The sequence below is a fragment of the Phacochoerus africanus genome, chromosome 7, assembly GCF_016906955.1.
Source record: "Phacochoerus africanus isolate WHEZ1 chromosome 7, ROS_Pafr_v1, whole genome shotgun sequence".
NCBI classification, from domain to species: Eukaryota; Metazoa; Chordata; class Mammalia; order Artiodactyla; family Suidae; genus Phacochoerus; species Phacochoerus africanus.
This window is the reverse complement of record NC_062550.1, coordinates 17,244,546-17,271,393: the sequence shown is the minus strand read 5'-3', so window position 1 is coordinate 17,271,393 and position 26,848 is coordinate 17,244,546.

The following is a 26,848-nucleotide window of genomic DNA, read 5'->3' as shown; positions in this document are numbered from 1 at the left end:
GAGTTTGCAGCTGAAGAGAGAGAAAAAGGAGTCGAAATAATGGATTGATGGTGCTCAAGGAGAAGGTCAAATGTCTACATTTTTCGTGGAAACAGAACATAAGGAACTGAAGACTTCCCGTAAAGAGTGTTCTGTATCTCTTCCCATCTTGTTCAAAGCAGCCTCACAAGTTAGGAATTTGGCCAGCTGTCTATGGGGAAGTGAGCTTTAGAAATGTCAAGCATTCACTCTCTCTCACACACATACACACTCACAGATTTCAGTGCTTAGCAATACACCATACATATACTATTTACTTACACAGCTTATTACTTATTTTCAGTTATTTCTGTCCTGGTAAAGTGGGAAGCATTCGAGAAGGCAAACTGCTCTATGACTCACGGTGAGTTCAAGTCAGGCACCCAGGATCACTGCCACCAGCAACTATGGTATCTAGAACATCATCAGAAGGGCCTCACATTTGATGTAATTACTTACCATAGACAGAGGCATCTGACCAAAAGCCAGAGGTATAGCTCTAGGCAAAATGTACTGGTAAATGAATTTACCTCAAAGGACGTCAGATCTAGAAGGAAGCCCAAAGAATTATCTAAGCCCTGAAATTCCTAACCTTTGTCAAGCCACAGACTCACTCTGAAACATCTTGGGGGAGTTCCTGTTGTGGCGAAGCGGAAACGAATCTGACGAGTATTCATGAGGATGCAGGTTCAGCATCTCTCCAGGTCCAGCATCAAATTCTGTATCTGTTACTTCGTTTTTTGCTTTCTTCTGCCCATTATGCTATCCTTTCCCTCCTTGTTCCCACCTCCTCACTCCTATCCCCATTTCCACCTCCTCCCTTCATACCTGGTTAACTCTTGCTAAATATTCAGAATTCTGGAAGAATGTCATCTCTTCCAGGAAGGCTTTTCTGACACATCCTTTCACCCTTAGGATGGTAGCCAAACAAAAGCAATAGCGAAGAAGTATAGAGAAATGGACAATTTGAAAGTGCTAAGGAGAAAGAATCTGTAGAACTTGCTAATATGAATTAAAGGTAAAAATAAATCACAGAGATAATACAGAATAAATACTGAATTTAAGAATAAGAATTGGTAACAATTTGGAGTAATTTCACATATATTTTTCCAAGCTTTATGTCATCTGCAATTTTATTTTATTTATTATTTATTTACTTGCTTTTTGGTTTTTTTTAGGGCCGCACCTGCAGCATATGGAAGTTCCCAGGATGGAGTCAAATTGGAGCTGCAGCTGCCAGCCTATATCACATCCACAGCAACTTGGGATCCGAGCTGCGTCTGCAATCTACACCACATCTCATGGTAACGCTGGATCCTTAATCCACTGAGGCCAGGGATCAAACCCACATCCTCATAGATACTAGTCAGATTTGTTACCACTGCACCACAACAGGAACTCCTCATCTGCAATTTTAATAAGATGGATCTTCCATACCCTGCCAAACATCTTCCTTAGACATCCCTTTTCTAATACTGCTTTATTGATCCAGGGACTTTAACAACTCTCTTCTTGCTGATGCACCAAGTTTAAACTCTGCTTTGCTTTAAAGGCCTTCATAGCTGGTCCAGCCCTTCCCATCAACGAGACCCAGTCATGGTCAGGCTGGCTGCTTCCTCCTCCAGCACAGGTCTTGCTCACTCCTGCTTTTAGCACTCTTGCCACTTCCTTGCCTGGGGCAGTCTTTTTCCCTAGGCACATCTCAGGGACAATTCAAAGCTCAGCTTCAAGAAACCCTGCCTCCCTGTGTCCCTTGAACTCCTGAAGCCTTCATAGTTGATAGCATCCAATTTAGCACTTAATTATATATGTGCATCTACCATAATTTACTGTTGTCTTAGTGTGTGTTAGTCATGTTTCTCCCCACTAGATTATAAATTTACTGAGGGTAGGAATCAGATTTATAGTTCCTTAAGATTATAAGTTCTGAAATCAAACTATGCTCAAACACTGGCTGTCCTACTTTCCAGCTATGTGACATTGGGCAAATGGCTAAATTCTCTGTGCCATAGTTCCTAATATTTAAGAAGGACATAATAAAAGTACCTATCTCAGAGTTCCCTGGTAGCCTAGTGATTAAGAATTTGGCATTGTCACTGCTGTGGCTTGGGTTTAATCCCTGGCCCAGGAACTTCTGCATGCTGCAGGCACAGCACCCACCCCACCTCAAAAAAGTACCTGTCTCGGAGTTCCCGTCATGGCGCAGTGGTTAACGAATCCGACTAGGAACCATGAGGTTGCAGGTTCGGTCCCTGCCCTTGCTCAGTGGGTTAATGATCCGGCGTTGCCGTGAGCTGTGGTGTAGGTTGCAGACGCGGCTCAGATCCTGCGTTGCTGTGGCTCTGGCGTAGGCCGGTGGCTACAGCTCCAATTGGACCCCTAGCCTGGGAACCTCCATATGCCGTGGGAGCGGCCCAAAGAAATAGCAAAAAGACAAAAAAAAAAAAAAAGTACCTGTCTCATAGGGATGGCCATAAGGCTAAACGAGGCAACTCATAATATTCCTCAGCAGATGCTTGGCACACTGTGAGAACTTAATAAACACTAGCTACTGCTATTACCCTCCACATTGCTTAGCACATCACGAACTGAGTAGATGCCTAAAAAATAATTTTTGCTGATTTAGGAGGTTGCATATAAATTTCAGATGCCTAAAAGAATCAGAAACTCTTGTGTTGAGGCATAAAGGGTGTATTTATACAGGCAATAATTATTTTTATTTTATTTTTTATAGTATCTTTCTGATGAATTGTCTTTTATTATTATACAGTAATCCTTTTTTTTTTTTTTTTTTGCTTTTTAGGGCTGCACCCTTAGTGTATGGAAATTTCCAGGCTAGGGGGCAAATTGGAGCTACAGCTGCTGGCCTACACCACAGCCACAGCCATGAGGGATCCAAGCCACAGCTGTGACTTAACCACAGCTCACAGCAATGCCAGAACCTTAACCCACTGAGTGAGGCCAGGGATCGAACCTGAGTCCTCATGGATGCTAGTCAGATTCATCTCCGCTAGGCCACGACAAAGACTCCAACTTCCCCAATTTTAAGGAGCATCTCATTATTGCCTGCATATATTCCCCCACCTGGGTCCTGGGGACCAGGTAAGAAAAGCAAGAGAATTATCTCCTTCACTTCATAAAGAAACAGGGGATGAGCATTAGATGACAAGATAAAACTCAGATACCTGGAGAATTATGGGTGCCAAGTACCAGCCATCTGCTAAGAACCCATACTAAAGAGTCCTCATTTGGAGTACCCGTCGTGGCACAGTGGTTAACAAATCCGACTAGGAACCTTGAGGTTGTGGGTTCGATCCCTGCCCTTGCTCAGTGGGTTAAGGATCCAGTGTTGCCGTGAGCTGTGGTGTAGGCTGCAGACTCGGCTTGGATCCCCGAGTTGCTGTGGCTGTGACCTAGGCTGGTGGCTATAGCTCCAATTGGACCCCTAGCCTGGGAACCTTCATATGCCGCAGGAGCAGCCCAAGAAATGGCAAAAAGACAAAAAAAAAAAAAAAGAGTCCCCATTTATGTAGTTTTTTGTTCTGGAATGTGTGTACCTCAAGGAAGCAAACATAAATTACTATATTGGCCTGTTGGTAGTTGAGGCGACAGTATGTCTGGCAGAGTAAAAGACAATAATAAAGGTGAGAAGAAAGTAATTAAAGACCCAAGGCTGTGCTCTAGACACACACTATTATTACATTTTATATTATACCAATTACCATGCATGCCCCTCCCCACAACACTTTACAAACTAAATGGCTTCAATCAGCTTATTTGGAGGAACCAACCTCTTAAGTCCCATGTGGTCCCTGGACAGCATCCTGGTAAAATCCAGGTTACTACAGAGAAAAAAATTATTGTGTGGGGAAGAAGGGACGAGACTGCCGCAGATAATACTACCTAGACAGTTGTGGGAGGTGTGTGGGATCCATACCATTGTAAAAGATCGTAGAATGTGAATTTCTGTGTAAAAAAAAATTCTTTAGGGCTATTCCTCTTTTTTTTTTTTTTGCCTCAGCATATGGAGGTTCCCAGGCTAGGGGTCTAATCGGAGCTGTAGCTGCCAGCCTACGCCAGAGCCACAGCAATGCCAGATCCGAGCCGTGTCTGCGACCTACACTACAGCTCACGGCAACACTGGATCCTTAACCCACTGAGCAGGGCCAGGGATCGAATCCGCAATCTCATGGTTCCTAGTCAGATTCATTAACCACTGCGCCACGGATGGGAACTCCAGGGCTATTCCTCTTCTTTTAGACGTAAATATTTTCCAAATGAAAGATTAAAAGATAAGAGCTGGTTGAAAAACAGAATTGATTTATTTATTTTAGGATGTGATGATAAGACAAACGCTAGAAGGCAACTGTTCTGAATCACGATCTCATCTGCTAACTGTTCCCTTTGTCCAAAAACTCTTAAAGTGATGGATAAGGGGCCAGAGCAAGGTAGGAATCACATGCAGATCTGATGGGAGGCCAAGGTGTCAGGAGAAGAGTGAGTATCCCCAGCTTCCAGCCCAGTTCTTTTACCACCTAGCTCTGCCTCTTTGGACAGGTTACTCCACTTTTCTGATCACTCTACATTTCCTCATCAGTAAGATGACCAGTGAGGGACAGGAAAATCATCTCTAAAGCTCTTTCCTTCTCCACCACTTTATGATTCTCTTGAGTCTGAGAAAATCTATACATTGTACTGCATTGTAGATTACTATTTGCCTGATCTTTCTCTCTCCCTTTCTCCCCAAACCTCCCAACATGCACACACTGTTCTTTTCTCTCTGACTTTCACTGCAGAATATAACAATGTTTTCCCCCGGAGGTGTCTAGGAGGCATTTGAAACTATAAAAATTTAATTTTATAGCTTCAAAGAGACGGGAAGGATGAGGACACTGAATGTCTGGCCATGCAGAGCTATCTAAAGGCCATTTCCCTACACAAGCTGAACAGCTGTTCCACGTAAAACTAATGATTATAACTGCTTCTCTATTTCCTTTCAAATGGTTCCTTAGAATTAGGATTGCTCTAAAGTCTCCATAATTGTTTTAAATCACTGGGTCTTTCAATACCATCCCCTGATATAATTTCTGAGTAGACAGTCAGCATAAAAAAGGACTAGGTCAGCTCTCTTTGTGTGTCAGTGCTTGGCAGCCCAGCTCCTCTGGGATGTGTCTCCTGGCATGCACCCAGCCTATCAACAATAAAAGCTTCTCTTTGTGCTTCCAGTAAGTCATAAACAAATCTCAATCCCACCTGTTTTCTGAGAAGAGCTTTAACCATGTTCTTTACTTCGGGTTAAAAAAGAGAGACAGGATTGTTGCTTTAGGAAAACAGGTTTTAAATGCACGTTAAGCAATTGCTCCTTTTCATTGTTCCCGACTCCCAACATTTAGATGTGTAATTGGAGTTGCAGTCCCTCTAGTTGCCAAGTTTCTGAGACTGGATTGCTTTCCCACTTTATGTTAATGGCTCTTTTGAAACTGCTCAGTCCTAAGCAATTCTCCTGGGTAAGGAAGGTGTTAGCTGTGGAAGAAGAGCTCATTACCTGAGTGGCAGGGAAGGCATACCCTTCAGTAGGGCAACACCACACAAGGAGCAGGGACCAGGCTACAGCTTCAGGAACCCTAATAATCATCCTCAGAAGGTGAGAGGGCCAGGACTGTTGGCCTCTGCGGGAGCACTAGGCATCCAGGCTAGTATTAAAAGAAGAACAAAACAGAGTTCCTATTTAGCTAAACAAGAAAACAGTCAATCTCAGTTGCAGCCCAAACAAGTTAGATTTCATAAACACTACTCATCAAAACCTCCTCTGAAACATCAAGCCTCATACTACTCTTCTGAGGTAAACATTAATCCTGTTTTCTGGCAAGAAGCAGAATGAGGTTAAGCACATTATTTCCTACTGCAGTCAGTGCTGGAATTAAAGAAATCTGAAACTCTTCTCAAACCTATATAAATGAGTCATTTCAGCTGATTCATCACTGAGTTCATATGAGCAAAGGTATTTCCTGAAGCATTAAAAATGGAAACAGGGATTTTTCCCCCCTTCTCTGTCAGGTTCCACTGGCCACGAAAGAAACCCAGAAGGACCAGAAGTGAATATTACCAAAGAAAGTCTCCTATCTATAGGGGTATGAAGGGAAACATACTTCTGTGTTTGTCTATACTTCCCTCTCTTGTAATGCCAAACTCTGCAAGAGAATTGCGCACACGTTCCCATAATTCAGATATGTACAAATTTCCCCTTTTTATAAGAATACCAATAGCTCAGCCTAATGAACTCACTTTAGCTTGATTACCTACTTAGAGCCCCTATCTCTAAATAAGACCACCACCTAAGATACTGGAAGGTAGGACTTCAACAAACGAATTTTTGGGGGGTGGGGTGTGACAAATAGGATTCCCAGGGAAATATTCTGAATGGAATTTAGCATGCTCTGTGTTTATTAAGACTTGCCCTTGGGATCCACTCCTGGGGAAGTGAGGAAAAGGAAGCAGGCAGGATTAGGCAGAGGGATGTCGAATTGTCTTGCAGGCCTCACAACTGCCTTAGCCGACCCCACAGGGCTCTCCAGAGCAAGAGTGGTCCTTCCGAGTTGTACTAAAATTGGGCTGAGATGGCCAGGGCTTTATACTGCCACGTCAGTCAGTCACTGGACCTAGTCACCTCAGGAAGTGGGATGACGTGGGCAAGGCAGCTCTTTACAGCTGAGGCAGTCTGAGGGGCTGAGAGCTGACAGCATCTGCCAGCAGTACTCCCAGGAGCCAGGGCAACAAGCCCTCAGTAAAGGGACATTTGGGCAGTGCATCATAGAACCCACCTCACTGGCTACAAAAATGGAATACGGTGCATGTCTTCTGCAACTTGCTTTTCAAAAACTTTAATGAATATTTTTAAACATATTCCAAAGTAGAGAGAACAGTATAATTAACTGCTATACAGCCATCATCTAGATACTTCATTTTTTTTTTTTGTCTTTTCTAGGGCCACTCCCACGGCATGTGGAGGTTCCCAGGCTAGGGGTCCAATCGGAGCTGTAGCCGCCGGCCTACGCCAGCCAGAGCCACAGCAACGCAGGATCCGAGCCGCATCTGCAATCTACACCACAGCTCACGGCAACGCCGGATCCTTAACCCACTGAGCAAGGGCAGGGATCGAACCCTCAAGCTCATGGTTCCTAGGCGGATTCGTTAACCACCGCACCACGACGGGAACTCCCTAGATACTTCAATTATTGACATTTTGCAACACTTGCTTAATCTATTCCTGTCTCTTTTTGATTACTTTAAAGTAGATTTCATGTCATTTCACCCCTGCATACTTTAATATCCATCTCTAACAAGTATGAACATTCTCTACATAACCTCAATACCATGATCATACCTAATAAACTAACAACAATTTCTTGGTCCATAATTAGATTTATCTAATTATCTAAAATTTTTTTGGCTGTGTCTGTGGCACAGAGAAGTTCCCAGGCCAGGGATCAAAGCCATGCCATAGCAATGACCTAAGCCACAGCAGTAACAACACTGGATCCTTACTCTGCTAGGCCACCAGGGAACTCCCAATTTTATCTTTATAATCAGTTTGTTTTAATTAGAATCTAGACAAAAAGAACACATTATTTTGGTTGTCTCATTTCTTTCAATCTAAAGGCATTCCTTTTCTCTTTTATCTCCTCGCCATTTGTCCTGCTGAATAAATAAAAGAATGTGGGCCATTCTTATTTGCTGCCTTTTTTTTTTTTTTTTTTTGGTCTTTTTAGGGCCGTACCCATGGCATATGGAGGTTCCCAGACTAGGGGTCCAATCGGAGCTGTAGCCGCCGGCCTAAGCCAAAGCCATAGCAACGCAGGATCTGAGCCGCGTCTTTGACCTACACCACAGCTCACGGCCAGGGATCCAACCCGCAACCTCATGGTTCCTAGTTGGATTCGTTAACCATTGAGCCACGATGGGAACTCCTACCCTCCATGTTTTCTATAAATCATAAGTTAGCTCTAATGCTTACTTACATCCAGGTTCAAGAATCATAGGTAGCACTTGTGTGCTTCAGACCATACCATAGTAGAAAGCACAAAATTTCTGGTTATTCAGCTGTTGTGATGCAAAGAATCATCAGCTGGTTCGGGTTGTGACCACTTGACCCTCCATTGTAAAATTCTCCATCAAAATTAATGATAAATAATTGCTACATTATTTTTCTTTTCTGGCCACACCCCTGCATATGGGAGTTCCAGGGCCAGTGACTGAATCTGAGCCACAGCTGCAGCAATGCCAGATCCTTAACCCACTCTACTGGGCCAACCCACACCACCGCAGAGACAATGCCAGATCCTTAACCTGCTGTGTCACAGTGGGAACTTCTGCTGCATTATTATCAGCTGAAATCTACACTTGGCTCAGCTTTCCTTAGCTTTTACATAACATCTTTTTCTGTTCCAGGATCCCATCCATAATACCACATTACATTTAGTCAACATGTCTCCTTGGGCTTTTTTTTTTTTTTTTCTATGACAGTCTCTCAGACTTTGTGATGACCTTGACAAGTTTTGAGGAGTGCTGGTCAGATATTTTGTACACTATTCATTAGTTGGGGCTCATCTGATGTCTTTCTCATGATTGCTCTGGGGACTGTGGGGCTCGGGCAGGAAGACCATGGAGGTAAAATGCAGTTCTTATCACATCCTATCAGAGGTTCATGCCACCAACATGACTTATCACTGATGATGTAGCCTTGATCGCAAGGCTCAGGTAATGTTTGTCGGGTTTTTCCACTGTGAAATTATTCTTCTCCTCCATCTTCATACTGTGCTCAACCCACACTTAAGGAGTGGTAAGGTATGTTCCATCTCCTTAAAGGGAGAATTTCTACATAAATTATTTGGAATTCTTCTGCATGGGGACTTTGTCTATTCTCCTCCATTCATTCATTCATTCATTCATTCATTCAATTATTTATTCATATCCTTATGTACCCACAGATACTGATTTTATATCTTGGGATTTAATCCAATATTACTTTATTTATTTGTGCTCAAATTTGTTCCAGCTTTGGCCATTGGGATCTTTCAGCTGGCTCCTGTGTTCTTTTGACATAACTCCATTTTTGTGGGGTTTACTGAGCACTGCATTACTTTCTGGCACTGCAAGATGCCTCAGGATCACCTTATATATTTCCTGCCTTAGAATCAGTCATTTCTCCAAAGAGTTCTTTTTTTAAATTATTAATTTAATTATTTTTAATTTTTTATTACTCAATGAATTTATTACATTTATAGTTGTACAATGATCATCACAATCCAATTTTATAGGATTTCCATCCCACACCCCCATCCAAGGACAATGTTATTAGAAATACAATATAGGTGTGGTTGTTACTATTGGAGCATATATACACACATATTTATTAATATTTCTATATGTAACCATTGCATATATATCAAGGTAAAAATGGGTTCACACTGATGTCTCCAACTTTAATCCATTATCATATGGATCATTTTGGCTTCCTTCTCTTGCTTGTCTGTTTGTACCCTCCAACTCCAACACTAAGAAAGAAATCTGGCTCCCGCCATCTGCCATCCATTTTTTTAAAAAACGATGCTCCTGGGGACTTCCCATTGCGGCTCAGTGGTTAAAAAATTCTACTGGGAACCATGAGGTTACAGGTTTGATCCCTGAGCAAGGTACTCAGTGGGTTAAGGATCCGGCGTTGCCGTGAGCTGTGGTATAGGTCGAAGACGCAGCTCAGATCTGGTGCTGCTGTGGCTGTGGTGTAGGCCAGCAGCTACAGCTCTGATTAGACCCCTAGCCTGGGAACCTCCATATGCTGCAAGTGCAGCCCTAGAGAAGACAAACAAACAAAAAACCTGAAAAACAAAAAGATGCTCCTTCACATGATGCTGCACTAGACTCTGAGCTCCTAAAGGAATGAAACCATATATTAATCTTTGAGTCCCAGACAGTACCCAGCACATGCTTATGCCTATCACTTTCTCCTTAAACTCTCAGGGAACATTCAGGCCCATAGATAGGAATCATTTGCTTGCTTTTCCCTTAAGATCCACTTTTTTGTTGTCTTATCAGATCATCAGAATTTCTGAAGATAGGGGCTCTTCTGAGTCTCCAACTTGTTTGCTTCAGGTCTTGCCTTTCTTCTTATTTCGCTCATTTGGATTTAGCAATACAGCTTTAGAATGTGGTGACCTTAGTTCTACTTGCCTAGAAACTTGATGGGTCACTGTGTCTGGCTATTGCCCCATGAATCCATACGCTGTATCTCACCTCTCTGCCCAGCCTCGACACTTAAGACATAATGAGTTGTATCATCTGGGAAAGGACACTTGACACTCAAGTCCTATCAGTTACCAAATCCTGAAAATCTGCCTTTAAATCTCACACATTGGATTCTTCCTCTCTGTTTGCACTGCCATCAGCCTAGCTTAGATTTCATCAGCCTCTTGGATCATTTAAAATCAAATGTCCATCTTTATGGAGTTCTCGTCGTGGCGCAGTGGTTAACGAATCCGACTAGGAACCATGAGATTGCGGGTTCGGTCCCTGCCCTTGCTCAGTGGGTTAACAATCCGGCGTTGCCGTGAGCTGTGGTGTAGATTGCAGACGCGGCTCGGATCCTGCGTTGCTGTGGCTCTGGCGTAGGCCGGTGGCTACAGCTCCGATTCGACCCCTAGCCTGGGAACCTCCATATGCCGAGGGAGCGGCCCAAGAAATAGCAAAAAGACAATAAAATAAAATAAAATAAAATAAAATGTCCATCTTTAAGTGATTTTGCTGCTAGACCATAGGGTAATTAGAAAAGAAGTAAGAATACTGTAAAGTCTGTTTTAAAATAAGAAAAATACAATAAGATACCAGCAGTAAACTGAACCATGGCATGGAGTCACACATACAAAAAATTTAATGCAGTGAATTTCAAAGAGTAATTGTGCCACGAATTAGCAAGTTAAGAGTCTAGATACTTACACTGCAACACAACAATGGGAGGAAAAAGTATGTATACATGTATGTGTAACTTGGTTCCCATCCTGTACAGCGGAAAAATAAAAAATAAAAAAGAGAAATAAAAGAAATTAATTTAGTGAATTGTGAGCAGCATTTAAAAAGTAAAATAGGAGTTCCCATTGTAGCTCATTGGGTTAAGGACCCAATGTTGTCTCTGTGAGGATGTGGGTTTGATCCTTGGCCTGGCGGGAGTAGGTTGCAAATGCGGCTCAGATCCATTGTTGCTGTGGCTGTGGCATCAGCCATAACTTCAGCTCTGATTCAGCTCCTGGCCTGGGAACTTGCATATGCTGCAGGTGTGGCTATAAACAGGAAAAAATAAAAATAAAAGTAAAATAGAATAGAATTTTAGATAGAAAATACCAGATGATACTATGCAGAGTAAGAGTATTATTCTGTTTTGGATATTTAATATGAATGCAAAATGTTTTTTGTTTTGTTTTGTTTTTGTCTTTTTTGCTATATCTTGGGCCTCTCCCGCGGCATATGGAGATTCCCAGGCTAGGGGTCAAATCGGAGCTGTAGCCACCGGCCTACGCCAGAGCCACAGCAACGCGGGATCCAAGCCGCGTCTGCAACCTACACCACAGCTCACGGCAACGCCGGATCCTTAACCCACTGAGCAAGGGCAGGGACCGAACCCGCAACCTCATGGCTCCTAGTCGGATTCGTTAACCACTGCACCACAATGGGAACTCCCCAAGATGTATTTTTTACAGTGGTCAGATGTTGAAAACAAACATTGAACTAGTGGTATTCTATGTATTCTGTTAAACCTAAATGTTAATCTTGATCTATATTTAACACGAAAAAATATACCAGAAAGCCTATAAAGTATTAGAACTCAGACTTCTTGGTTTGGAACTCTGGCTGTAATATTCACATGGTGATTTTCAGCAACTTACTTATTTTGTGCCTCATTTTTTCATCTATAAAATGGAGATACTTACAGTACATATCTCTGAGAGTTACAATGAGAAATAAAGGAGTTAGTACAAGTAAAGCACCTGGAATATATATTTATGTTATTTATTTATTTATTTATTTTGCTTTTTAGGGCCATACCCTCGGCATATGGAGGTTCCCAGGCTAGGGGTCAAATCAGAGCTATAGCTGCTGGCCTATGCTACAGCCATAACAGCACTGGATCCAAGCCGCCTGTGTGACCTACGTCACAGCTCATGGCAATGCCAGATCCTTAACCCACTGAGCAAGGCCACGGATCGAATCTGCAACCTAGTTCCTAGTCGGATTCATTTCTGCTGTACCACGACGGGAACTCTTCTTATAAATATTCTTGAATCATTTAGTAATAGAAATCAGGATTTTAAAATTCCATTTTTCTAGCAATTACCATTCTAAGTCAGATTATAGGCTTCTCACACATCGGCCTATCATCTATAGATTTCAATAAAGATTTATGAATAATCATCTCAGAATCCAAAGGCTACCTACAGATGTTGTTATGAGAAAATTATCCTGTCCTCACAATTTGCTTAGTACCTTCACTCTTAGACATTGCTAGATATACCCAACATTCTAAGATATGGATGGTATCATAGCTGTCCTATGTCAAATGGTGAACATAATTTCTACCAAGTCTTGTGTTTGAGGGTATATGCTGTATGCCCACATTAAAACAATTTTTTTTTAAATTTTTTGCTTTTTAGGGCTGCACTTGAAGCTTATGGAAATTCCCATGATAGGGGTTGAATTAGCGCTGCATCTGCTGGCCTATGCCACAGCCACAGCAACTCAAGATCCGAGCCGCGTCTGCGACCTACACCACAGCTCACAGCAATGCCAGACCCTTAACCCACTGAGTGAGGAAGCCAGGGATCAAACCCATGTCCTAGTCAGGTTCCTTACTGCTGTGCCACATCAGGAACGCCTATATGCCCTCATTTAATAACACCTGTACTAGTACACATCACTGAAGAGATAACTTCTTTCATTTATACAAATATATGAGAAGTCTAGCAGCATGTCAGTAGCATGAGGATTGCCTATGTTTCACTGAAATTAAATGGCAGATGCACTGCTATTTGAGAACGCCTTTCTTAGTGGGTTCCTAGTAAATGTTTAACAGTTATCTCTCAGAGAGAGAGAAAAAGCCCTGATTTATAATATTCGCCAATTTCCATGGTGAAAATGCTCCTCTCATGACTAATTTCAAGCTACCAATGTGATTATCACTGAATAAAGGGCTGGGAAAAGGTGCATAAAATCACTTCTCAGAAGCCCTTACAAACAGACCAGAGCACACCACCTGCATGTAACCATTTCATGTTTTTTGCCCAGTGTATATGGAAGAATGAAAGCATTTTAAATTAAATATTTTTAATCATCAAATGTTTCTTCGTTTTCAAATACCAATTCAGTGGACTTGTTATGCAAAGGGAAAGGAAATATTTTTATTCTGGAGTGAAGATTTTGAGACAATGTAGCTCTAAGGCACTTAACTGCCCTTTGGAAAATGTAAAACATCAATACTCTATGGATAGTTCTTTTAAAAGGCATCCTTTTCTAAATTAGAATTCAGACCAAACAGCCCCTAAAAATGATCTCTCCTTCTTATCAGATAAGGAAATGAGAAGAGGAGATTAGATGAATGCTTTATCTGAAGACTAGCAGCAAGCCTGCCTCACACTGAAAAAGAACTGCCAGGTTGAATGGATTGGGTTTGCAGAGCCTAATCTGAACCATCCATCTATAGACTCCACTAGGTGTTGCTACATTGAAAAACCTAGATTTGGGGAACTGCAAGGATGAGGAATTGCAGGGTTCTGGAGGAAAAGCCAACCACAGAAGGAACACCTTGAATTTCAACTACCCTATAAGGGGACAGAGGGACTCCTGAGCCCAGACTCTTCACCTTGACACAATGATGTACAACACAAATTATTCCCACATGAAAAGCATTCTCGGAGTTCCCGTCGTGGCACAGTGGTTAACAAATCCGACTAGGAACCATGAGGTTGCGGGTTTGAACCCTGGCCCTGATCAGTGGGTTAAGGAACTGGCATTGCCGCGAAGCTGTGGTGTAGGTTGCAGACAAGGCTAGGATCCCGAATTGCTGTGGCTGTGGTGTAGGCTGACAGCTACAGCTCTGATTCGACCCCTAGCCTGGGAACCTCCATATGCCGCGGGTGCGGCCCTAGAAAAGACAAAAAGACACACACACACACACACAAAAAAAAGCATTCTCTATTATATAGAATACATGGAGTAGCAGTTCAAAGTAAAATTCTGGAGCAGGATAGGCCCAGGTTTGAATTTTCATTTTGCCACTTGTTAGCTGTGAGAGACCTTCGGCACATTATTTAACTTCTCTGAACCTCAGTTTCCTCAACTGAAGAAAAAAGCGAAATAATTGTACATACTTCCCAGAATTATTTTGAGGATTAAGTTAAATAATACATATAAAGTACTTAGCCTTGATTGAGTGCTTGAAAATTAGTAATAAGGACAATCATAAATAACCCTTCAGTCCCACTTAAAAAATTTTTATTATAGTTGATTTACAATGTTCTGTCAGTTTCTGCTATATTCAGTCCCACTTTTGGAGGCTAGATGCCTGAGGTTAAGTAGATATTATGTCATCTTAACATCAATTTCTTCTTCTAATTCTCACCCCAGAGTTATATTATTTCCAGGTAAATTCAGAGCTAAAACTGTCTATGACTGGGCAGAAGTTACACAGGAAACAATTTTTTTTTGTTGTTGTTGGTCTTTTTAGGGCCACACCCATGACATATGGAAGTTTCCAGGCTAGGGGTAGAATCGGAGCTACAGCTGCTGGCTTGTGCCATAGCCTCAGCAACACCAGTTCCAAGCTGCATCTGTGACCTACACCGAAGCTCACAGCAACTCAGGATCCTTTAACCCACTGAGCAACGCCAGGAATCAAACCCACATCTTCATGGATACCAGTCAGATTCTTAATGCACTGAGCCACAATGGGAACTCTAAGGAAACAAAATTTAAAGCATGCATTTGTATAGGATGGTTTGAGTAAGTGGGTTATATTGATTGTGAGGTTTATCTAACAGCTGATATTTCATTTCAAGAGACAATGTCAGTTTTTTCTGGGAAATAATGCTGACATAGATCTCTATCAGAATCTTCTGGACCCCATGTGAAATGGTGCCATCATTTGTACCATGGCTTCTGTGGTCACAAAGCTGTCAGCAAACATCAAGGGGATCGTTCTACCTCAGAACAGGAAGTCATCTAAATCTAAAAAAATATTTCTTTTCTGTGTTCCTAGTCTCAGACTCTTTATTGTCCACTTGGTTAAAGCTGATGATGCCAGAACAGAAACCTTATTTTAATTAAGCCATCCCGAAGTGTCCTCTTAGTGCTCCACACTGAGAGAACTGGCATTCATGAGGAGAAAGCTGAAGATGAACTCTTTGTGTGAAGTCTCCATTTTACACTGTTTTCGCCGAACGCAAGATGGACTGTTTGCAGCAGGACCACTGGGGATAATAGGTGCTGGATTTTGTGCAGTGATTTCTATCTCTGGTATTTCTGGCATTGATTAAGATTTCAGGCAAACAGAGGCACGGGGGACCTAGCAACAATCGCTAGGGAGCTTCCTGGTTGCCAGCAACAGTAAATACCACAGAGACACAAAGAGTCAACTTTTCACGTATGCACATGAAACCTAGAGCCTGGTTTCTTATTTCAGATACAATAGAGTCCTCTAGGTAGAACACAACAGCTTCCCCTTTGCCCTCTTTATATTAGATTTGTTAAATTTTATACAGAAACACACACTGCCAAGGAGCCTATGTGACCATATTGCTTCTAAATTTGTCCAAGAATATTTATAGTCTAACCTCTCTCTTAGCACAGTCCTTTTTTTTTTGAGAAATGGAAAGAAACAGTGTTATACATCTGACTTGGGAATTTTAAATAATGTATGACTTGTTTAATGTGTTTGTAATTGCCAGTATTCTCTAAGAGTTACAACTGATTTCCGCAATTTTGAAAATATTCAGGAATATTATCTGAAAGATCTTCTTCAAGCTTATTGTCTAATCATTTTCTTTAGAAAAGATAGAAGCACTCAGAATATGAAAGAGCACTGGAAATTCAAGATTTTTTCATGACTCATTCAAGGAAATTGCATAATATCCTTTCTCTGTAAACCTCACACATTCTTCTCAAATACCTTGCTATTTTCTTCATTCTATCCCCTTATCCCTGTCTCTTTTCCGATCCTTTCTATGTGCCATTAACTTTTCTCTCTTTTTTCTAAGGCTATAAAACTCTCTAGGGTATAGTCATGTGGTATGCAAGGTGATAAGGGAAAACTGAACTACCCCCAAGCTTGCTAGTCCGTCTCCTAGCAACTGTATGATACGTTGCTTAGCAACAAGAGAGGTGAGCCTGAAGTCTCTCTTTCATATTCAAAAATACTGAAATCATTTAAAAATATTAATACTAGACTTATTTATTAAAATATACTAAATCCAGAGACAATCTTACAACGAGGAGAGACTTATTTCTGGCCATGTTATCTTGAGTAAACCTCTACATCTCTTAAAATCTTTATACTACAATAACAAATTGCTGTTCTTTATAAGCAGATGAAGAAAAAAATCCACTGCCTTTTCTAATCCTTTCTCTCAACATATGCATAGTCAATGTTTAAAGGAAATGATCTTTTAGGCTGAGCAGATGAAGAAAAATGCAGACTTTTCTCTCTTACGTACATGTATAAGAGATTTTTAAGTCTAAAAGAAGATGGAGCAATGTTTCCCAAAACACCTTTTTCAGCTAGGCATCATTGGGAGTTGTGTCTTTCAGGATTATGACTGTCTGGAGGGTAATTCACCGTAAATTTATTCAGAGGTTATCAGAATGTATAATAACTGAACAAACCACCCCCAAAGTATTAAAACTCTTTAGTTCCAAATGGTAAATTATTAATTCTAAGATAATACTACTACTGAATTAGACCTACTGAATCAGACTCTTTAGTGCAGGAGCTAGAAATCAGTATTTTTATTTTATTTATTTATTTATTTATTTATTTATTTATTTATTTATTGTCCTTTTGCCATTTCTAGGGCCACTCCTGTGGCATACGGAGGTTCCCAGGCTAGGGGTCTAATCGGAGCTGTAGCCGCCAGCCTATGCCAGAGCCACAGCAACTCGGGATCTGAGCCTTGTCTGCAACCTACACCACAGCTCACAGCAATGCCGGATCCTTAAACCCACTTGAGCAGGGCCAGGGATTGAACCCAAAACTCATGGTTCCTAGTTGGATTTGTTAACCACTGAGCCATGACAGGAACTCCCTAGAAATCAGTATTTTTAACTAGCACCCTATTTCCTTCAGCACATTTAGGAAACACTGCTGTAGTGGGTGATTCCAACGTTACAAAGGTTTATCTTCTACTATTTTGGCTCTTGGATTTATACATGTAACGCTTAAAAGGAGACTTCAAAGACCAAGTCCTAAATATTCTGCCATATCCTCCCCTTGAACTAGGCCCTTTGGCTAAGAAAATTGGGTCATTTTTTCATTCTGCAAATATCTATTAAGACAATTTTGAAATACAATTGACAGAATTTAGTGATTATCTGGGATTAACTTAAGCCAGTTATTAATATACATAAAGTGCTAAGAATAATGCCTGGCACATAATAAGTATTACATGAGGTTATTGTTTTTTTAATCTAGCTTGGTAGACTAGAAAGATGATGACAATAAACTGATACTGAGAATATGAAATAATTGAGAGTACACAATACTGAGGATGGTAATGGAGAAAAAGTAACTAATTTCATTTAGATATATGGAGTTTGAGATGCCTGCAGGTCATCCAGGGGGATTAAAAACCAGAAAGAAATATAAGTCTCAAAGATGACAGCATGTTGTAGAAGACAATTAAAAAATAAATTCTTATTTTTTTGTGTGGCTAGCCCTACATAAAAATGGAGTCATAGTTCATCAGTATTTTACTTCTAACAATATCAAGCATCTATAAACACTTTTGGAGGCAGTAAGAAATTTTTTGACTAGTAAATCAATCTTGCCCTGGTTTATCTATAACATGGAATTAATTAAGACAAGGACTTGAGAGAAAAAAGAGAAACACACATTTGCATGGTTGGGGGAAGGGACTCTGGAGCTTCTTTTGATTACTATTAAATCCCTATAGTCAGTGCACCATGGCAACCTTCCCAGTCAGCCACCTAATTTCCATCTGCTTTGGGGGGAAGGAGGGGCAGGACTGAGGCAGTTCAATGTGCATTCTTGCGAATGTGTGTAATTTGGGTTAATGAAAAGCAACCAAATTATAAACTGTGTTTCATGGAAAATGAGATTGTCTACTTCTTTTCCATTTCCTTCTCTTTCTTCTCTTCTCAGGATGCCTGTGAGCCTCTTCAGGCTTTTGTCCCCTTTCCCCAAAAGTCAGATTTCATCAGTAGACTTGGGTAAATCATTTCCCCAAAGTATCAAAGCAAAATTACAAACTAAAACATGTATCTCAAATACCTAAATATTTTGTTCAAAAGAGTGGTTTGGTAACTGACTGAACATCAACGAGTGACCTCAAAGCTCTGCATTATAATATCCTATGTATGTGTGTGTGTGTGTGCATGTGTGTGTGTATTTTTGCCGTACTTGCAGCATGCAGAAGTTCCCAGGCCAGCAATCAAACCTACACTATAGCAGTGACCCAAATCACAGAAGTTACAATGCTGGATTCTTAACCACTAGGCCACCAGAGAACTCCACAAGAGATATATTTTTAATATTACAAAGTACAGGTATTTATTGTGTTATTTTATAAGTCTTTTGGAACAGAAATTCATTATCTGTCTCTGCTCTACACATAAAAGTCCTTCTCAAAATAGATGAAACTCAGTTAGACACCACAGATAACCCTTAATAGCATTATCCAGGAAAAAAACCCTCTTATTTAGTAATAGTTCACTTGTTGACCAGAGGTTGAAAAAGCTAATGTTAAGCTTTAAATAAAATTCTGAATTCAGATGTGGGGTCATATTCTTATCTGAACTGTTAACATTGAAATTTGGCCAAGGTGGAATTCCCATCATGGTGCAGTGGAAACAAATCTGACCAGGAACCATGAGGTTGTGGGTTCGATCCCTGGCCTCCCTCAGTGGATTAAGGATCTGGCATTGCCGTGAGCTGTGGTGTAGGTCAAAGACACGACTCAGATCCTGAGTTGCTATGACTCTGTGGCTGGCAGCTGTAGGTCCAATTATACCCCTAGCCTAGGAATCTCCATATGCCGCAGGTGTGGCCCTAAGAGATAAAAAAAAAAAAAAAGAAAAAAGAAAAGAAAAAGAGTGGGAGGGATCGGGAGCTTGGGCTTATCAGACACAACTTAGAATAAATTTACAAGGAGATCCTGCTCAGTAGCATTGAGAACTTTGTCTAGATACTCATGTTGCAACAGAACAAAGGGTGGGGAAAAAAATGTAATTGTAGTGTATACATGTAAGGATAACTTGATCCCCTTGCTGTACAGTGGGAAAATTAAAAAAAAAGAAAAGAAAAGAAAAATTTGGCCAAGGAGATGCAACAGATAATCCTTAAAGGCCACACTTAGTGAGAGCCACTTAATGCATGGATCAGTACTGAGCCCTAAAATGAAGATAAAGGTAAATTAGGCATGTCAATATAATCATGTTCGTCTCTGTTTCTTCTTTTTTATGTTTTTTGTCTTTTTGCCATTTCTTGGGCCGCCCCCGCGGCATATGGAGGTTCCCAGGCTAGGGGTCTAATCAGAGCTGTTGCCGCCGGCCTATACCACAGCTCACAGCAACGCCAGATCTTTAACCCATTGAGCGAGGCCAGGAATCGAATCCGAAACCTCATGGTTTCTAGTCGGATTCGTTTCCAATGCGCCACGACGGGAATCCCATCTCTTTGTTTAAATTTATTTATTTATTTGTTTCCTTTTTGGCCTCTGGTGGCAAATGGAATTCTCGGGCCAGGGATCAGATCCGACCCACAGTTGCAACAACTCTATATATCACTGTGCCTGGCCAGGATCAAACCTGTGTCCTGGCACTGCAGAGATGCTACCTATTCTGTGGGGACACAGTGGGAACATCTCTTTGTTCAAATTTAGAATTTGAGGAGTGTTTTTGTTATAGAATTTACGGGAAGCTTACTTGTTTATTTAAAATGTATCCTTTTACAATCAAACCTGCACGAGGAAGGCAGCATGAGGTAGACAGGTACAGTCATTTCACATAGGCTGCAGAGGCAGTGATGTGGTGTGAGACAGTGTACACCATTGTGGGATAAAGGTGGGGAATGTGACATAGATCTTTTTGTCTGAAAGCTCCTGCCGTGACCTCTCTCAATACAGTTTCCATCCTTGGACCATGAACTTCTCAGGGTCAGAAAATATGTTTTATGGATTTTGTGCCAAGGCCTCCTTACATATTTATTTTCCTTGTAGCTAAATCCAATGAACACTCTACTGTCCTTACTGATAACCCCTCTAACAGTATTTGATATTACTCAGCACTCTATCCTGACACTGTCCTTCCTTTGTTTCTATAACATCATTATCTTCTGCTTTTTCTCCTCCTTCTTGACCAGTGCTTCTGTGTTTCCTTTTCTGACACTTCTTTCTCTCAGTCCTTTACTGTTTTTTGGGGTATGTTGTTTTTTTGTTTTTCTTTTTATGGCTGCACCTGTGACATATGGAAGTTCCCAGGCTAGGGGCTGAATTGGAGCTACACTACAGCCATGTCAACACCAGATTTTTTTTTTTTAAATTTTCCCACTGTACAGCAAGGGGATCAAGTTATCCTTACATGTATACACTACAATTACATTTTTTTCCCCACCCTTTGTTCTGTTGCAACATGAGTATCTAGACAAAGTTCTCAATGCTACTGAGCAGGATCTCCTTGTAAATCTATTCTAAGTTGTGTCTGATAAGCCCAAGCTCTCGATCCCTCCCACTCCCTCCCCCTCCCATCAGGCAGCCACAAGTCTCTTCTCCAAGTCCATGATTTTCTTTTCTGAGGAGATGTTCATTTGTGCTGGATATTAGATTCCAGTGATAAGTGATATCATATGGTATTTGTCTTTGTCTTTCTGGCTCATTTCACTCAGTATGAGATTCTCTAGTTCCATCCATGTTGCTGCAAATGGCATTATGTCATTGTTTTTTATGGCTGAGTGGTATTCCATTGTGTATATATACCACATATTCCTAATCCAATCATCTGTTGATGGACATTTGGGTTGTTTCCATGTCCTGGCTATTGTCAACACCAGATTTGAGACGCATCTTCGAGCTTTGCTTCACCTTTCGGCAATGTTGGATCCCTAACCCACTAAGTGAGGCCAGGGATGCCTCACAGACACTATGTCTGGTTCTTAACCTGCTGAGCCACAATGAGAACTCCCTATTGTCTATTTTTTGTTTTGCCTTTTAGGGCCACATCTGCATCATATGGAAGTTCCCAGGCTAGGGGTTGAATCGGAGATGCAGCTGCCTAATTACACCACAGCCACAGCAACTTGGGATCCAAGCAGCATTTGCAATCTACACCATAGTGCAGAGCAATGCCAGATTCTTAACCCACTGAGCAAGGCCAGGGATGGAACTCGAATCCTCATGGATACTATGCCGGGTTTGTAACCTTTTGAGACACAATGGGAATTCCCCTACTGTTTTTAATTTATTAAGTCTATTCCCAAATCTGGTAAGTCAATCTCCTAAATATCCCCCAAAGCCATCTCTTTCCTTCCAATCCCTCTCTTTCCTCCAAGACTTCTTCACTCAGTCCCTCTCTCACCTCAAACAGTGTAACATTCAGCTTGTAAGATCACACTGACTGATAAGTCCTGTCCTCAACACTCTTCCCATAACACACACATATACACACTTCCTGCTCAGATATGCATCCCTTTACAACTTCCCTGTTTCGGTAAGGAGAACCACTATCACTTCATTCTCTTAGTTCTCCAGGCTCAAAACTTCAGTCAGGACTTCTCTTGTGGCATAGCAGGTTAAAGATCTGGCATTGTCACAGCAAGGACCCAAACCCAGTTCGGGTTTGATCCCTGGCCCAGGAACTTCCACATGCCTTGGGTGTGCCAAAAACAAACAAAAACAAAAAATGAAATAAATGAACAAAACACTTCAAGGACTTCTTTTTTTGCCACATCCTCAGTGTGTGGAACTTTCCAGGCAAGGGATTAAACCTGCTTCAAGGATGAGTTTTGACTTGATCCTTTTTACCTTATGTCCAACCAGTCACTACTGGGATCCTTCCTTTGGATGATCTCTTCTATTATTCCTTGGCATCCATTCCCACTGTGATTACAATGGTTTGACACATTCTGCTTACATCCTACAATAACCTCCTTTTCGGCCACTTATCTCCAATCTCTTTCTCTATTTCACTTATTTGTCAGATAAATGTTATGAAAATGCTGTTTCTTTCCCTTCACTCTTTTTTTTCTTTTTCTTTCTTTCTTTCTTTTTTTTTTTCCTGCTTTTTAGGGCCACACCCCGAGGCAGATGGAGATTCCCCAGCTAGGGGTCGAATTGGATCTATAGCTGCCAGCCATAGCCACGCCCACAGCAACACAAGATCCGAGCCAAGTCTATGACCTATACCATAGCTCATGGCAATGCTGGATCCTTAACCCACTGAGTGAGGCCAGGAATTGAACCCGAAACCTCATGGTTACTAGTCAGATTCATTCCCACTCCACCACAAGGGGAAAGCACCCTTCACTCTTTTCTATAAGAATATAAAGGCTTCACACTGTCTATGTTTGTGAACTCAGCCCAAATTCCTTCTTCAGACTAGGGTTCAAAACACTTCATTAACGGAGTTCCCCTTGTGGCTCAGCAGTATAGAACCCAACTAGCATCCATGAGGATGAAGTTACGATCCCTGGCCCTGCTCACTGGGTTAAGGATTCAGCATTGCTATGAACTGTGGTGTAGGTCACAGACTTAGCTCAGATCCTTCATTGCTGTGGATGTGGCATAGGCCGGTAGCTCTAGCTCCTATTCAGCCCCTAGCCTGGGAATCTCCATATGCTGCAGGCGCAGCCCTAAAAAAGCAAAACAAACAAAAAACACCCCATTTCATAAGCTAGCTACACTCTCCCCATATAACATTATTTTCCCTATTTAAAGTATTCACTCCACTCCCATCCCATTCAGTTTAAAGCCACCATTCCCAATGAAGATTTCCATGATAAATCATAGATCATAATACAGATTTTTTCCTTCCTTTGAAATTTCTGTAACTTTCCATTCGAAGCAGTTACAGAATAAATTAAGTAGATAAAATTTGTTTTCATCATCCCCAATTTTCTCTTTTTATAACCTTTAAAATTTTAAGAAATGTTCAAACATACTCAAAAATAGAGGGAAAAAAGCATAATGAATTTTATATACACATTATTAAAACTCAACTATCAAGATTTTTGCCAAAATCTTTTTTTTTTTTGGGGGGGGGTCTTTTTTTATGCCCAGCATATGGAAGTTCCCAGGTTAGGGGTTGAATCAGAGCTGTAGCTGCTAGCCTACACCACAGCCACAACAATGACAGATCCGAGCCATGTCTGCAACCTATACCACAGCTCACAGCAACAGCGGATCCTTAACCCACTGATCGAGGCCAGGGATCAAACCTGCGTCCTCATGGATACTAGTCAGATTCGTTTCTGCTGAGCCACAAGGGGAACTCCCACCACAATCTTTTATCTATCATTTACTCTTTTTTACTTTGCTAAAGTATTTTATTTTTTATTTTTATTTTTTTGCTGAAGTATTTTAAAGCAAATCTTAGACCTTATTTCATTTAACCTACCATACTTCTGCATGAATCTCTAAAAATCATGGAAATTTTCTTACATAACAACACTACCATTATCACACTTAAAAATTAATAATGATTTGTTGGTATTATCTAATAATTAGTCCATATGTAAATTTCCCTGGTTATCGCCAAAATGCTTTACATTTGGTTTGTTTGAATCAGGATCCAAACGACATCTGTTGTAATATTTAGCAGTTTCCAAAATCACTTCTAATCTAGAGCTGTCCCCCTTTCCCATCTTTTCCACCCATTTCACCCTTGGCTTGTTGCAGAAACAAAATAATTTGTCCTGTAGAATGTCCCACACTCTGCACTTGTCTTATTTTCCTCCTTGTGATGTCATCTGACTTGTTCCTCTATCTCCTATATTTCCTATAAATGGAAGATGGCTCTAAAGGCCTAATTAGATTCAGCACAACTGTTTCTGCTAGATCGTTTCATAGGTAATACTGTGCACTTCCTACTCGATCACATCTTCAGTTCATCACAACAAAGTGCTGTTAGATTGGCTAATGACTTCAGTTGGTAATAGCCTAACCTTGTACTAAAATATTCCCCATCAATATTTTATCTGAGTTTTCATCCACTGGAGAGCTTTGCCTGAATAAATTATTTCATTAGAAGATGTGAAGGGTGACGTTTTTTTTTTTTAAGACTGCACCTGTGGCACATGGAAGTTCCTAGGCCAGGGGTCGAAACAGAGCTGTAGCTGCAGGCCTATGCCATAGCCACACCAGATCTGAGCCGCATCTGTGACCTACACCACAGCTCACAGAAATGCTGGATCCTTAACCCACTGAGCGAGGCCAGGGATTGAACCCTCATCCTCATAGATACAAGTTGGGTTCTTAACCCACTGAGCCACAAAGGGAACTCCTAAAGGATGATTTTTCTAACTCTTTTATTACTTTCACATTTACAAGCTGGCATTTCTCTATAAAAAATGATCTTCTCTAACTAGGGTCACTTGGTTACCTTGAAATACAGTTTGTACAGGAAAAGCAGGACAAATGCTCAATTCTTTATTTGACTATATGACTGCCAACTATAGAGTATGGAGTTGGTGTCCTAGTTATTTCCAATGGTGTGATGGTATCAGATGAGTATTTTTAACTCACTTTTTTTTCTTAATTTTTCTTTTGCTTTGTGAGGATATCTTTATGAACTCATGGGTTTATGTTGTTGAAAGAAACATATTACGGAGTTCCCATGGTGGCTCAGCAGTAATGAACCCAACTAGTATCCATGAGGACGAAGGTTTGATCCCTGGCCTCGCTCTCTGTGGGTTAAAGATCTGGCAGTGCCATGAGCTGTGGTTGTAGGTCGAAGAGGTGGATCCAGAGTTGCTGTGGTTGTGGCATAGGCTGGCAGCTCAGCTCTGATTCAACTCCTAGCCTGGGAATCTCCATATGCCGAGGGTGCAGCCCTAAAAAAAGAAAGAAAAAGTGGAGTTCCCGTCGTGGCGCAGTGGTTAACGAATCCGACTAGGAACCATGAGGTTGCCGGTTTGGTCCCTGCCCTTGCTCAGTGGGTTAACGATCCGGCGTTGCCGTGAGCTGTGGTGTAGGTTGCAGACGCGGCTCAGATCCCGCGTTGCTGTGGCTCTGGCGTAGGCCGGTGGCTACAGCTCCGATTCAACCCCTAGCCTGGGAAGCTCCATATGCCGCGGGAGCAGCCCAAGAAATAGCAACAACAACAACAACAACAACAACAGCAAAAGACAAAGAAAAAAAAGTAACATTATAAGTATATTATGTGACATGATCAGTGATATGCATTACAGTAAGATCACTCTGGCTGTTGTGTGGGGACTGAACTGGGCAGGGGTAGTGGTGAGTGAATGTAGAGGAAATTTAGAGGGTACTGAGGTTGTCCAGACAAGAGATGATGTACAATGGACTTATTAGAATGGAGGCAATAGAGATGAAGAGAAAATAATATTTGAGAGACATTTAGGAGATATTCTTGACAGGACTTAATAACTAATTCTGTAGTATTCAAAAAAGGAGAGGGAGGTGTCAAGAATAATTTTTGTTTCTGATTTGAGAAACCAGATGTATGCCGCTCTATTTACTGAGAAAAAGAAACTTGTAGGAAGTGCATATATGTGAGAAAATAACTAGTTCTATTTGGGATAGGTGAGAAACCCAGCCAGAGATTGGAAGCTTACTTTAAGATCTGGATCTAAGAAGAGATGTCAAGAAGTCATCAGGGAGTTCCCATCATGACTCAGTGGTTAACGAATTCGACTAGGAACCATGAGGTTGCAGGTTCGATCCCTGGCCTTACTCAGTCGGTTAAGGGTCCGGCATTGCCATGAGCTGTGGTGTAGGTCGCAGATCCCTCATTGCTATGGCTCTGGTGTAGGCCAGTGGCTACAGCTCCGATTAGACCCCAGCCTGGGAACCTCCACATGTCGTGGGAACGGCCCTAGAAAAGGTAAAAAGACAAAAAAAAAAAGTGTCATCAGCATATAGAAAGGGTCTGCAGCCTTGGGAATGAATGCACTAGGAGTGGGTAAGATCATATAGAATAAAATGAAGAAAGAGGAGTTTCGTTGTGGCTCAGCGGAAATGAACCTGACTAGTACCCATGAGGATGGGGGTTCAATCCCTGGCTTTGCTCAGTGGGTTAAGGATTTGGCATTGCCATGAGCTGTGATGTAGGTCACAGATGCAGCTAGGGTCTGGCATTGCTGTGGCTGTGGCCGCTGCAGCTCTGAGGATTCGACCCCTAGTCTGGGAATTACCCTATGCCTCGGGTATGACTCTAAAATAAAAAATTTAAATTTAAAAATTAAATTTAATGGAGTTCCCGTCGTGGCACAGTGGTTAATGAATCCGACTAGGAAGCATGAGGTTACGGGTTCTGTCCCTGCCCTTGCTCGGTGGGTTAACGATCCGGCGTTGCCGTGAGCTGCGGTGTAGGTTGCAGATGCGGC